This window comes from Rhipicephalus microplus, chromosome 3 (genome assembly GCF_043290135.1).
Source record: "Rhipicephalus microplus isolate Deutch F79 chromosome 3, USDA_Rmic, whole genome shotgun sequence".
Lineage (NCBI taxonomy): Eukaryota > Metazoa > Arthropoda > Arachnida > Ixodida > Ixodidae > Rhipicephalus > Rhipicephalus microplus.
Window position 1 is genome coordinate 17,921,694 of NC_134702.1, and position 12,207 is coordinate 17,933,900.

Sequence of the window (12,207 nt, forward strand, 5' to 3'; positions counted from 1 at the left end):
GCACTCAGAATCGAGAGGTTGCTAGTTCGCTTCCCCGCAATAAATGCTTGCCTTCTGTTTTTTCTTTGCAATTTCTTGGTATGTATTTTATGACGTCACTTTCATGACGGAAGTACGTCAGCGGAGCCGTTGTGGACCCTGGCAATAAAAACTTTCGTGTTAAAAAAAGAGGCAGCTTGCACTGGCGGTTCCAAGCCCAAAGGCAGTATGGAGCTGGGCAGCGTTATTTGTTTTTCTTAGGCTTTCCACTTTCTTTGCACCTATCTTTTAGTTTTGAGTTTTTGTCTTTATTTCTCATTATTTCTGTGATCATCAAGGCGTTCGACCAACAAGGTGGAAAAGACTTCTGCTTGGCGCAAGCGCGCGCCTTAATGGCTATATGCTATGTGAGGTTTTCCGTGCGTTCCTTAAACCAAAAACCCCGTACGACGACGACCACATACGACAGCCGCGTAATCTAAATTGTCCCCGCACTTAAAACTGTGACCCTGCTAATCAAGAAATCTTCCATGTGTCAGCAGCAGTGACACCCAAAGATGCAATATCGAAAAAAAAAGACGAAACAGTTAACAGAAATTCTATGGCGGGAAAGTGGTCCGCCATTCACGTCAACCGTTCTGTTATCATTTGGGGGCCTCTGCGCTGGGACACTCGGACAGGAATAAATGCAATGCTGTCGAAAAGTTTGTATGCGACCTAAAATGATTCACTAGTTGAAACAACTGCTAATAAATGTTCGGTATGCCATCCTAGTATAAAATATGATCTTTGGTTTGTGGGAGGTTATGCAAAATCATAATTTTTGTCTAGCACTTAAATAATAATAATAATAATAATAATAATAATAATAATAATAATAATAATAATAATAATAATAATAATAATAATAATAATAATAATAATAATAATAATAATAATAATAATAATGCCCCGCCGCGGTGGTCTAGTGGCTAAGGTACTCGGCTGCTGACCAGCAGGTCGTGGGTTCAAATCCCGGCTGCGGCGGCTGCATTCCCGATGGAGGCGGAAATGTCGAGGCCCGTGTGCTCAGATTTGGGTGCACGTTAAAGAACTCCAGGTGGTCAAAATTTCCGGAGCCCTCCACTACGGCGTCTCTCATAATCATATGGTGGTTTTGGGACGTTAAACCCCACAAATCAATAATAATAATAATAATAATAATAATAATAATAATAATAATAATAATAAATGCGGTGTGCGTGATCCACCCGACTCTCGGCCGATCCCAGCGATAGGTCAGTGAAGGATAAATACCATCAAAACCTTCAAGGCAGGTTTCGCGTGAAGGTAAGTAATCAAAAGTTAGTTACTCAATATTGCTCACTGAAACGGACTCATAGTTCGAACGAAACGGCCGGAGCATATTAGGTGAGCCGGCCCCCCTCCGGTATGCTGTTGACTTTCATTCAGCAAATAGAATCGTCACTCTCGATTCATTCAGCGCTGCCGTGTGAGCTTTCCTGGCAAACTCTCCGGGATCAGGGCAAGGTGATTCCCAATCGCAATTAAGAGGCGACGAGAGCGGAGAAAGACGGCCTCTTCAGACTTATATCGAGGGCGCTCTATGTCGATGCTCCATGCGCATTCGTGCTTTTATATTTTAGGTCTACCCCTTCTTTACGTTCTCATTTTCGTAAGTACAGTACTCATCGCCGACGAGGTAAGACGCGTCTCAAACTTCACAGGAAGTTGTTCGCTTCCGTTATCAGTTCTATAATGAACTCGAAAGCAATCTACCTTTATTGGGATGTGGTGAAACTGGAGGATTATAGGCGGTAACTGTATAACAGAGTCGAGTCCAATTTTTCAGGAAGTTCGATATTCGCTCGAGGAACGCGAGCTTCTCTTCTCGGCCGGGCACAGCAGTGGAATGTCTCGTTGGTATTTCGGTCGCCCTCACCAGGATTTGGAAACACGTGCTTGTAGCACTGTCTCTTGTCGGCCACAGTGGATGCCTGCCGTATAACTGAACGGAATATTGGCGGAAAAAAAAAAGCATATCTGATGAAAAAAGCAAGTTACCAAAAACGGCTCCTGGTTTTAAACAGCCGAGACTTACTTGAACACATTGGGAAAGTTACAGTGCCATACTACAAACCACTTAGCTTCCCACAGCGTTTAACATTAAAGAAATGAATCCAATGTGTTTTGTGGGTGTTATTCAATTGTGCTGGAAATCCACACGATTTGTAGTGCGGTACTGCACTTTCGCCAAAATGTACCAGTGGGTCTCTGCTACACATAACCCGGAGTCGTTTTTGATAAATAACTTTTTTTCAAGAGGTGTGATTTCCCTCGCCTATTTCCCATTCAGTTACGGCAGGCCACCATCCCCTCTGCCGAGAGATTGCGCCACGTCCAGGTGTCCCCAATTCTTGGGATTGTTTGTGCCTCACCGTGGAGTACTCAGGAGTTTGAAGACTAACAAAATTTAATAAAAAGGAGTGTTAACCAACCGAATAAAATGAGTGAAAGTCAGACAAAAGTTCGTACCTGGCGAAGATAAAGCGCTACAGTAGCAGCAAAAAAAAAACAAAAAACAATAACATTTGACTCCCCTATAGCTAACACAAAGAAACTAGAGAGGAGCGAAGCATGTAGGGAATGATGTTCCAGCTCCGCAAACGTGAAACCTGGGGAGGGGCGAGGCATGTGGTATTCTTCTTTCTCTTCTTCTTCAGCTTCCCTACATGCCCGGTTTTATAGTTACCTACGGCACGTACAGAAGAGTGTTCAGCTTCCTCACATTCCCGGTTTCAGTTCCCTATGGCACGTACGGAAGAGTGTTCAGCATTCCTACACAATGCCCGTTTTCAGTTCCCTGCTGCAGGCACGGAAGAGTGTTCAGCTCCAGTAACGTCCTCGGCCATTTGTTCAACTATCAGTTGCCTTCTTCATATTTAGTAGACTGGTGCCTAGTATTGTAAGTCAGCCAATTTTCGTGGTGGTAGACATTTTTATGATGACACGTGACTACATGACACACCGTGGTTACATTAGGTGCCGACAAGCCGAGACCTTGACATGAGCTGCTTCGCCACGTCTTGATCACGTAGAAAATTTTATCGACCTTGTTTCATCGGAATGCCGAGATAAGATGACGTCATCACGTCACATTAGCTTTATTGTAGACCGGGATTACATACCGCCGGGAAGACAGGTGACCATAGGGTGCTTCGCATAAAAAAAATGAAAAAGATAAAGGAGCAATAACGTTTTCCTTGTAATTACGTTACTGAGGTGGGCTAGTTGGTTACTGGTGCCATGAAACGAATTTTAGCGGTGTGCGATAGGATGGGAGACAGCGAGCATTGAAGTATGCAGCTTGGTATTACATACATCCTCTTGGCCACCGCCTACGTTTCCGGGCCCAGTGTGAGCTACTTGCCACCAAATGTACCCACCGGCTAGGTGGCAGGACATCAATCCTGGTGAGCTTTCGTGTGTGTCCAACGTTGTACACTGGAAACGCCGACGGGAGTCGTTATAATGTGTGCGCGCGCGTCTGTCTGTCTGTCTGTCTGTCTGTCTGTCTGTCTGTCTGTCTGTCTGTCTGTCTGTCTGTCTGTCTGTCTGTCTGTCTGTCTGTCTGTCTGTCTGTCTGTCTGTCTGTCTGTCTGTCTGTCTGTCTGTCTGTCAAGCCACCTTCATCAGGATGCTTTCGTGCTCGCCTCCTTATCTAGGGACAGGCCAAAAATAGTACGGAGGGTAGTAGAAGGGTTTGGTGAATATGTCTGCCTGATCCTAACATGAATAATGTGAAAATCCCGGCTCGCGTACATCGTCAAATACTTTACTCCGGATGCATGGGGCACATACCCGTATACAAAGGGCCTTGGTATTCAGTTATGGCCACAGGTGATTGACACTTTATATCTATTCAGGCAAGGTGAAAACAGATGTCGATAATTAAAAAGCGGGATCATTAAAAAAACTAACATAGGCAGCGTTGACCCGACGAACACACTTGATATATACAATGGTGCCAGCAGGAATTGAACCGAAGCATTCTGCGCTGCAATCAAGAATTCTACCACAGATCCAGGACAGGTCTCGGAACTACTTTGGGATAATACCCTATGCAGGCGTAATGTTGGTGAAATGCCAATCTCAGTCACTACTCAGTGTCCTTTTCAATGAATATTACATATGTACTCTGATTATTTAGGCTTCATGGTGGGTGAAATTTAATTGTATACTTCAGTGCCATTCGGGGTGAGAGGGGAGGGCCCCCTTTTTACGTGAAGTGGGGCCGAGTGGGCAGATGTGGTTCAGTTCTATTAGGAGGTATACGCGCCAATGCAAAGAAATTGGAGCATATTCACGGAATGAATGATGGAGAGTGGGGCGAAGAATTCGTCCGTCCATTCGTTCTTGCTTCCGTCCGTCCATGCGTCCGTCTGTGTGACCGTCCATGCGTCCATCCTCCCGTCCGTGCGTGCGTCTGTTCGTGCGTCCGTCCCTGCGTTCGTCCATGCAGCCACCCCTGCGTCCGTTCATGCGTCCATCCATGCATCTGTCTATGTGTCCATTCGTCCATCTATTCAACACTCCAAGTACCACCATCTCGCATCTTTTCATCATATATTCCCCATATAGAAGCACCGCCATCCAGCGGACTTTCCAAGGACTAAACGAGAGGTGGCACACGCACACTTTCTTACGGCTTGCGCTTCGGGTCCACTTCCCACCTTTAACCACCTCGAGTTCATGGTATATACTAGTTCACTGTATTCATGGCACTGCGGCCGAACGCTCGCTAAACCTTTCGAAAACCAAGGAGGTTACGCCCAGCGAGTATGACGTAGCAAACTTTTTCAGTCAGATAGTGCTCAACGTACATGCCAATGGCTGCTATTGGGAAATGAGAGGCGGAGAATTCGGCTTTTACTTTCTTATGGCTTGCGCTTCGTATCTACTTCCCATTTTTAACCACCTCGAGTTCATTCATGGTATATACAAGTTCATTGTATTCATGGCACTGCGGCTCAACGCTCGCTAAACCTTTCTAAAGCTAAGGAGGTTACACCCAGCGAGTATAACGTAGCAACCCTTTCTGGTCAGATAGTGCTCAATGTACATGCCAATGGCTGCTAATGGTGATCGCAGCCTGCGCGTTAACTAAAAGCCGAATGCTCCTGTCTCTCATTCCCCATTAGCAGTCATTGACATGTACATTGAGCACTATTTTTTATTGTTCAACAACGCACAGAAGAAGTCTCTCACCAGCACCACCTTGGAGGTCAAAATTTTATACTTGTTACATACTACGGGGGACGAACGGGTGCCGCTATAAAAAGTTTTGCCTCTAAAAAAAAGAAAAAAAAAGGAGGCCCGCACCAGGAGTGCCACCCCCTGGCTATACATCACTGACGTAGTGCTAGCCAGGACAACTATTCTCACAAGCAAAAAGCACTGTAAAAACGGCTCACTCTTCTGATATTGGTAATATCCATGTTGATGTCGGCGTCGTTGCGCAAGTGTGTACAACTGGTTGCGCAAAACATGCGTGGCTGTCCAAGGTATCTTCGCGTGCAACACTAGTACGTATCTTTAGCTTCATTTCGTAACACCGCACTTCATAAAAAGTTCAACACAGTCACCTTCCCTCCACATTCTTAGTAGAACATCAATTGCCATGGTACGGGGACCTGCAAAATATATTTTTGGACAGCGAAAGCTCTTATCAGATCACAACAAGGGTGGAGTGCGCCGTAGTTTTCCGCCACCTTCGCCGCCACTGTTCGTAAGCATTATCGCACGAAATCATAAAAAAGCTAAGTAAATAAAAAACACCAAGGTCACAATAGGATTCGAACCCGGGTCTCCCGCGTGCCATCTTAGTATTCTACGGCAGACTGGTGCTTGAAACTGCTGCTGCTGGAAACTCTGCAGCAAACTGACCGCTGGTGCTTGAAACTCTGCAGCAAACTGACCTGCTTTAATCAGACTTGTTGTCGGGAGATGAATCACGTTAATTGTGAGTAATAAAGCGTTTTAGAACATAAAAGCAACACCCCGGCGTCACACAATGCGAATTGCGTAAGAAGTGGGTCATTGACTGCTCCAACCCATTACAAAAGCTTCAAGCGTAGTTCTTTTTTTGGTCGGCCACGGCTATAAAAAATTGCGCGAAGTTATTTGCAACTATGTAGCGGGTAAAGTAAACAGATTACCAAGCTTCTCCGAAGAATGACGAAGGGTGGCATAGTCAACACCTTTCTACTACGCAAACACTATGATGATTTATTGCGAGGTTGGTGCCCTGCCAGTGTGCTTGTATAGCATTACCCAAAGAGTGTTAAAAAAAAGCTGTGAATGGCCTTGCGTTTTTTTTTCTTGTTATAGGTGTGCTTTCGAAATGTTTCTGTTTTTTTATATGTTTTCGGAACAGTCTGTTTTGGGTAATCAAAGTGTACGTGGCGGTACTTCACACTGTTACAGCCCCTAGCGGCAGCTTGCCTTATGTGGCTGGCTTGTCAGTGGAAAAACACCAGTCGCAGGTGCAACGGAGCGCAGTCGTGCCGCATGCTCCTCGTGACGCCGGAAATTGCCTCTAACGTCGACTACAGTCGAATGCTTCGTCCACAGTTAACCATTTTTATGTCTGCACAGGTGTTTTTTTTTGTTTACTGAGGCGCCGCGCTTGAAGCTACCTAACTTATCACGTACAGAAAGTGAGCACTGTTAAGCCCGAAACATGTGCGGCGTTTTCCCGGCGCCCCTTCGGGCCTTCCCTCGGCGTCAACGCCGCCAGAGGGGGCGGCATACCATACGAGGAGCGCCGAGAAGTGCCAAGGCCAGCGTATTCCTGAAAACCGGTTTCATGTCTTATTTGCAGTTCTGTCTTATTTGCAGTTCATGTCTTATTTGCAGTTGGTGAGAAAAACAAATCACAGTACTACCAAACATACAGTTTCCTAATATACACTAGAGGTAACTCTGGCGCTAGTGTCTATGGGAGCTGCAACGCACGGCGCTTCAGCGAGCATGGCAATGATGGGTAGTACGCACATTTTTCTAATCTTCTTACTTCTGGACTGCTTTGGGCTCCGTGTGTGTTCGTGTGGATGGGAGGTGTTTTCTCACGGAACGAAAATCGGGAAATGTTCAGCGGTTGCGCTTTACCACCTTATTCATTTATACTTAACTTTCCAAATCTGGTCATAAAGTTCAAAAGGGTTTAATCTTTCTTTCAAAACAAAACCGAAAGACAGCAATAAACGAAGCTGCAAGTACGATTTGTCACCCGCAAGTACGAAGACTAGGCAAATGTGCGTACTATCCATCATTCCCATGGCCGCTGAATGATCGCAGCGACAGTGTCCCCTTCTAGTTCATTTTAGGAAACTCTATGCCACCAAATGTTTGTTTTTTACTCTTAGCGCCAGTTGTTGAGGATAGGAAGAACCAGAAACACGCAATACACGGCCCCTAAGCTTGGCATCTGTTGTACATCTTTGAGGCCACGTATTCAGCCGATACACTCAGGCTGAAAACCCTGCCGATGGACTTCAGTATGGCGTTCGAAAACGGTTCCAAGACATCCCGAGCGATTCTGTCGAAGCTTCTGAGGAACAAGCTAAGTCAAATACAAGCATCAGTTGAGAAATTTTCGGTCACACAGAGCACGACGTTGATTGTTGAAATGTCGGTTCAGAAACCTCGTAGTGTTACTTTTGTGCCAAGGAAGGACCTGTTTTGAAACAAAATCACGTTTTAGTGGTCCGCATCAGTGTAGCGCACTTCAAATTACCCGCCTCAAGAAGTGGACCGGCCGGTCCGTCTCACGTCACTGTTGCCGTGCACAACGTTGCCCGGTTTTACTGCGTTTCAAGCAGCAGACCGAAAGCAGCGGGAGCCACAGCAGCAAAAATGGCCATTGATAAATTTTCGTCAATCGGCTCTGAGATTGCAGACGCTTTTGTTTGAACTACGCCCCGCTTGATGGCACCACCTGTTCTGTGTAACCACGCGAAGCTTGAATTTTTTATTCACTCGCGCGATTCTCCTTAGTAACGTCAGGCGGTTCTTTTTTCCATGAATTAAACAGAAAAGAACATTCAGCATTTTATTTCGTCTCTTGATGCACGGAAAGTTCTTTATTTAGTGCGGTTAGATTTATTACTTGTGATTAATTGTAGACGGTCCGTCTGATGTAATCGGAATCCTTTTGAAAATGTCCTACTGCGGCGCTTGTGTTCTTGTGCATTCACCTTAATTTCTCGGTTAGTAGCGCACTGTTTTTGATAATATTGCCGTTTTAGGTGTTGTCATACATTGAGCTTTCACTCTGGCGTAAATTGTTATTTGACTTCAGTGTCTCTTCAACAGATCCGAGGCGTGCGGCAGCGATTTTGACAGCAGCAACTATGCTGTTACGTAGAGGTAGTAGCTGGCAGCCGTGCGCTGATTGGTTCTTCATTCGTCGTCTCGCTTCAGGCGTAGGCGCCGGCGCTGCAGATATCTTAATCATAGAGAAAGGGACGTTTCGGCCACCGTCACTGGTAGCGTCGACGCTGAGTGACGTACGCCGGGAAATTGCCGGAAAAGCGCTGCCGCGATGCTGTGTTTTGGGCTTTAAGGTCAACATGAGAGCGCATGGCCGACGGCCTTATCTGTACCGCGTAACAGCCATCGTCAGAAACATTGCACATGCGCAGCATGTGCCTGAGATACTCTTTCCACCGCGCGCTCCCCCATCCTGAATGCTCCTGTTCGTCGTCGGCCAGCAGCATTTCCGTCGGCTAAGTTGATGCATTCAACATTTCAAGGTTCATTTGTATTAAAAATTGGTGCGCGAAGCAAAAATGAGCACAGTTTTACATTTGAGGTATTTAATAAAGAAAACTGCAAAAAAAGGAGGAGGAGGGAGGACAAGAACAACAAGAGAGAAGGCAGGGAGGTTAACCACGCACATGCCCGGTTTTCTACCCTACGCTGGGTGAATGGGAAGGGGGCAGAAAGATGAGAGAGAGATAGAGAGAGGAAAGAGAAGAAACTACCCTACGCTTGGGGAATGGGAAGGGGGCGTAAAGATGAGAGAGAGAGGAAAGAGAAGATAAATATCAAGATAACCTTGAATGTAGGCTAGCAGACTATACGAACAAACGTAACCAGGAGGTGGTGCGCGCAGTGGAAAGAATGCATCGTATACCGTGCATTCTGCGCATGTCCAACGATGGCTGTTATACGCGACGCTGATAGTAACGTCGGCCACGTGCTCACGTGTTCGCCCTATAGAACAGTGCTCACCGCTGTACAACGCTGAGTTCGCTATAGTCGCTATTTCCAGGTAGAGGATTCAAGAGCAAAGCTGCCATGCCTCGCTTTAATGTATTGCCAGGTATGTTGCCAGTGCTTTAGCCAACACCTACGCAGCTGGTCTACATTTGGAACATGCTGGCTTCGTTAACATATCGTGTTTCAGCGAAAAAAAGACCGTAAATAGATGCTGGCTCTGCCATTTGTCATCTGTATTTTTATTTTGGGTCTCGAAGTAAAATGCCAAAGGAATAGAAGGATTATCGTTGTACAGCTGTGGCGGATCCCTATGTGGGTGCTTCATGTAGAGATTGAAAGATACAGATTGGGATAGATAGTGAGCAAAAAAAGCCATAAATAAAGAGAAGTGCCTCGCTTTGAAACCCGCTTCGAAACCCGTGCGCACGTGGCAACACATTTTATTACCTGCCGACAAAGAGAGCGTACCTGTCGGCGGTCTACCTCCACACCGACCTGGGAGATATTGGTAATGAGGCCCTCGGTCGAGCACGAGGTTAAAGCGTCAACGTTGCCGACCATGGTGGCGCAGCAGCTTTGCTAACAGTGTCGTATAACCACAGACAGAGAAGGGGGACAAAGGGAGCTGCGGCCACCACCCCTGTTTCCTTAGGGGGGGGGGGGGGGGTACAAAGTCATCTACCATACATTGATATAGTAAGGAAGATGGGGGTGCGGTGACTTCAGGGGGGGGGGGAGGTGCTAAGTCAGCCCCATACATTGACATAATAGGGAAAGGGGTCCTGCCTCTCCCTGAAAGGGAAGCTTGCGCATGCCTATACATGTATACCTCTAGCTGAGCGGTGGAGCAGTGTCCGAACCGGTGTAACAGTGGCTATGGTACTCGGCTGTTTACTAAAATGTTTCGGGTTTGATCCTGGTTGCAGCGGTGGAATTTCGATGTAGGTGAAACGGTGGAAGCCCATGTACTGAGTGATGCGAGTGCACGAGACCTAAAACCCAGGATAATAATAATAATAATAATAATAATAATAATAATAATAATAATAATAATAATAATAATAATAATAATAATAATAATAATAATAATAATAATAATAATAATAATAATAATAATAATAATAATAATAATAATAATAATAATATCTAGTTAACGTATTTACCCTGCTGCAATCAATCATGAATACTGTGCTCGAACGATTTTCCCTTCTTTCTTCCTTTCCTTCTTGCGCCAGTCACGCCTTTTTTCCACGCTTCCTTCCGTCTCCTTCCGTTTGGCATTCGCGCCTTTCGCTCGCCTAATCTTATCTCCCAGAGGTCCTAACCCCCAGCTCTTTGAAGTCGAAGGAAGGTAAAGCGTGGAATCGCTATGCCGGATGTATACAGCTGGGCTTGTAGTGCGGGTGTACGAGAAACACTGCCACGACATTTTCCTCTCGGCCGCCACTCTTCATTCTTTCGTCTTCTCTCTATATATCTGCTTTATTTTAATTTTTTTCAAGGCTGACTCAGGGGCGGATTCTGTGGTGATATCTGAGCCGAGCTGCATAGCCTTGAGACTTCGCCTACACTTCCACACTTATAAATATGCCTTTCGTGTGCTCTTAATATCCTGTCGATCACAAATTTTTTTTCAATGCGTTACTTAGACGACAACAAAGGAGCACTGAAGAAAAAAAAAAGATATTTGTAGCATGAATTAACTGGTCTAGTTCGGTTTGACTCTGATAAGTCTAATGACTTTAGTTTCACGAACTGGTTTATTTATAAGGGAGACTATCAAGACCACAATTTTATGTTTTCTAAATATTTCACACTGAAGTTTCACGTGTGGCATCACGGATCTAATGTTATATTTTTCGTATGCTAGTTAAATTAGGCTCAATGAATTTTTTTGGAACTTGGTATGTTAACCCTCAGGGGGTACCCTATGGGAGGCAATGTATACATTTTTAAAACAAATAGGAACTACGTTAGTCCTGGTATAGACTCTGCTATGATCTATGATGTCACGAAGATTGGTGCGGGAATTTCAAGTTGGCGTCGGCACCCGCATTTTTTGCTGCACTTTCTTTCATACCAGCCGTCTTCTCTATGCTGGCGTGGCGACTTTGATATTGTGAAAGCGTGATTTACTGATGATACAAACTTTTTTTTATTTTAGTGCCGCTTCAACGTTGCTTTGCAAAGAAGTGGGAACATATAGAACTCTTCGGATTCTCTTGTTTCTCTCTCACCTCTGGTCTGTATGACGCGTTTTCGAACTGGGCCACAGCGGTCGTGTGTGGGCCACAGCGGCCACTGCGAAACGCTAAGAGCACGTGCACTTAAGTTTAGGTGCACTTTAGGGAGACACGATCTCTCTAGTGCTGTTCGCCGCGTGTTTAAAGGAGGTTTTCGGGGCTCTAGATTGGGAAGAATGAAGGATAAGAGTGAATGGAGAGTGTATTAGTAACCTGTGGTTAGCTCATGGCATTGCCTTGATGAGCAACTCAGGGGACGAATTGCAGCTCATGATTACTGAACTGGACACAGAAAGTAGAAAAGTAGGTCTGAAAGTTAAAATGCATAAAACTAAGGTAATGTGCAGCAGTCTCCACAGAAAACAGCCCTTTGCGCTAGGTGGATAGACGCTGGAAGATGTAAAGGAATATGTCTACTTAGGACATGTAGTAACCATGGAGCCGAACCATGAGAGTAAAATGACTAGAAGAATAAGGATATGGTGGACCGCATTCGGCGAGAATTCTCATATCAATAATGGTAATCTACCACTAACACTCAAGAGAAAAGCATATAACAACTGCATATTGCCGGTACTAACATACGGTGCCAAAACCTAGAGTCTTGCAAATAAGGTTAGCTTAAATTGAGGACGACGCAGAGATCGATGGCAAAGAAAATAGTAGGTGTAACTGTAAGAGTCAAGAAGAGAGTAGATTG

At 45.3% G+C, this 12,207-nt stretch overlaps 1 protein-coding gene across 4 annotated transcripts in view; it reads left to right on the forward strand.

The window, feature by feature from the left end:
• The window catches only part of LOC119181253 (cationic amino acid transporter 4), a 122,779-nt gene that overhangs the window by 82,374 nt on the left and 28,198 nt on the right, over positions 1 to 12,207 (forward strand). The gene's annotated exons all lie outside the window — the stretch shown is intronic.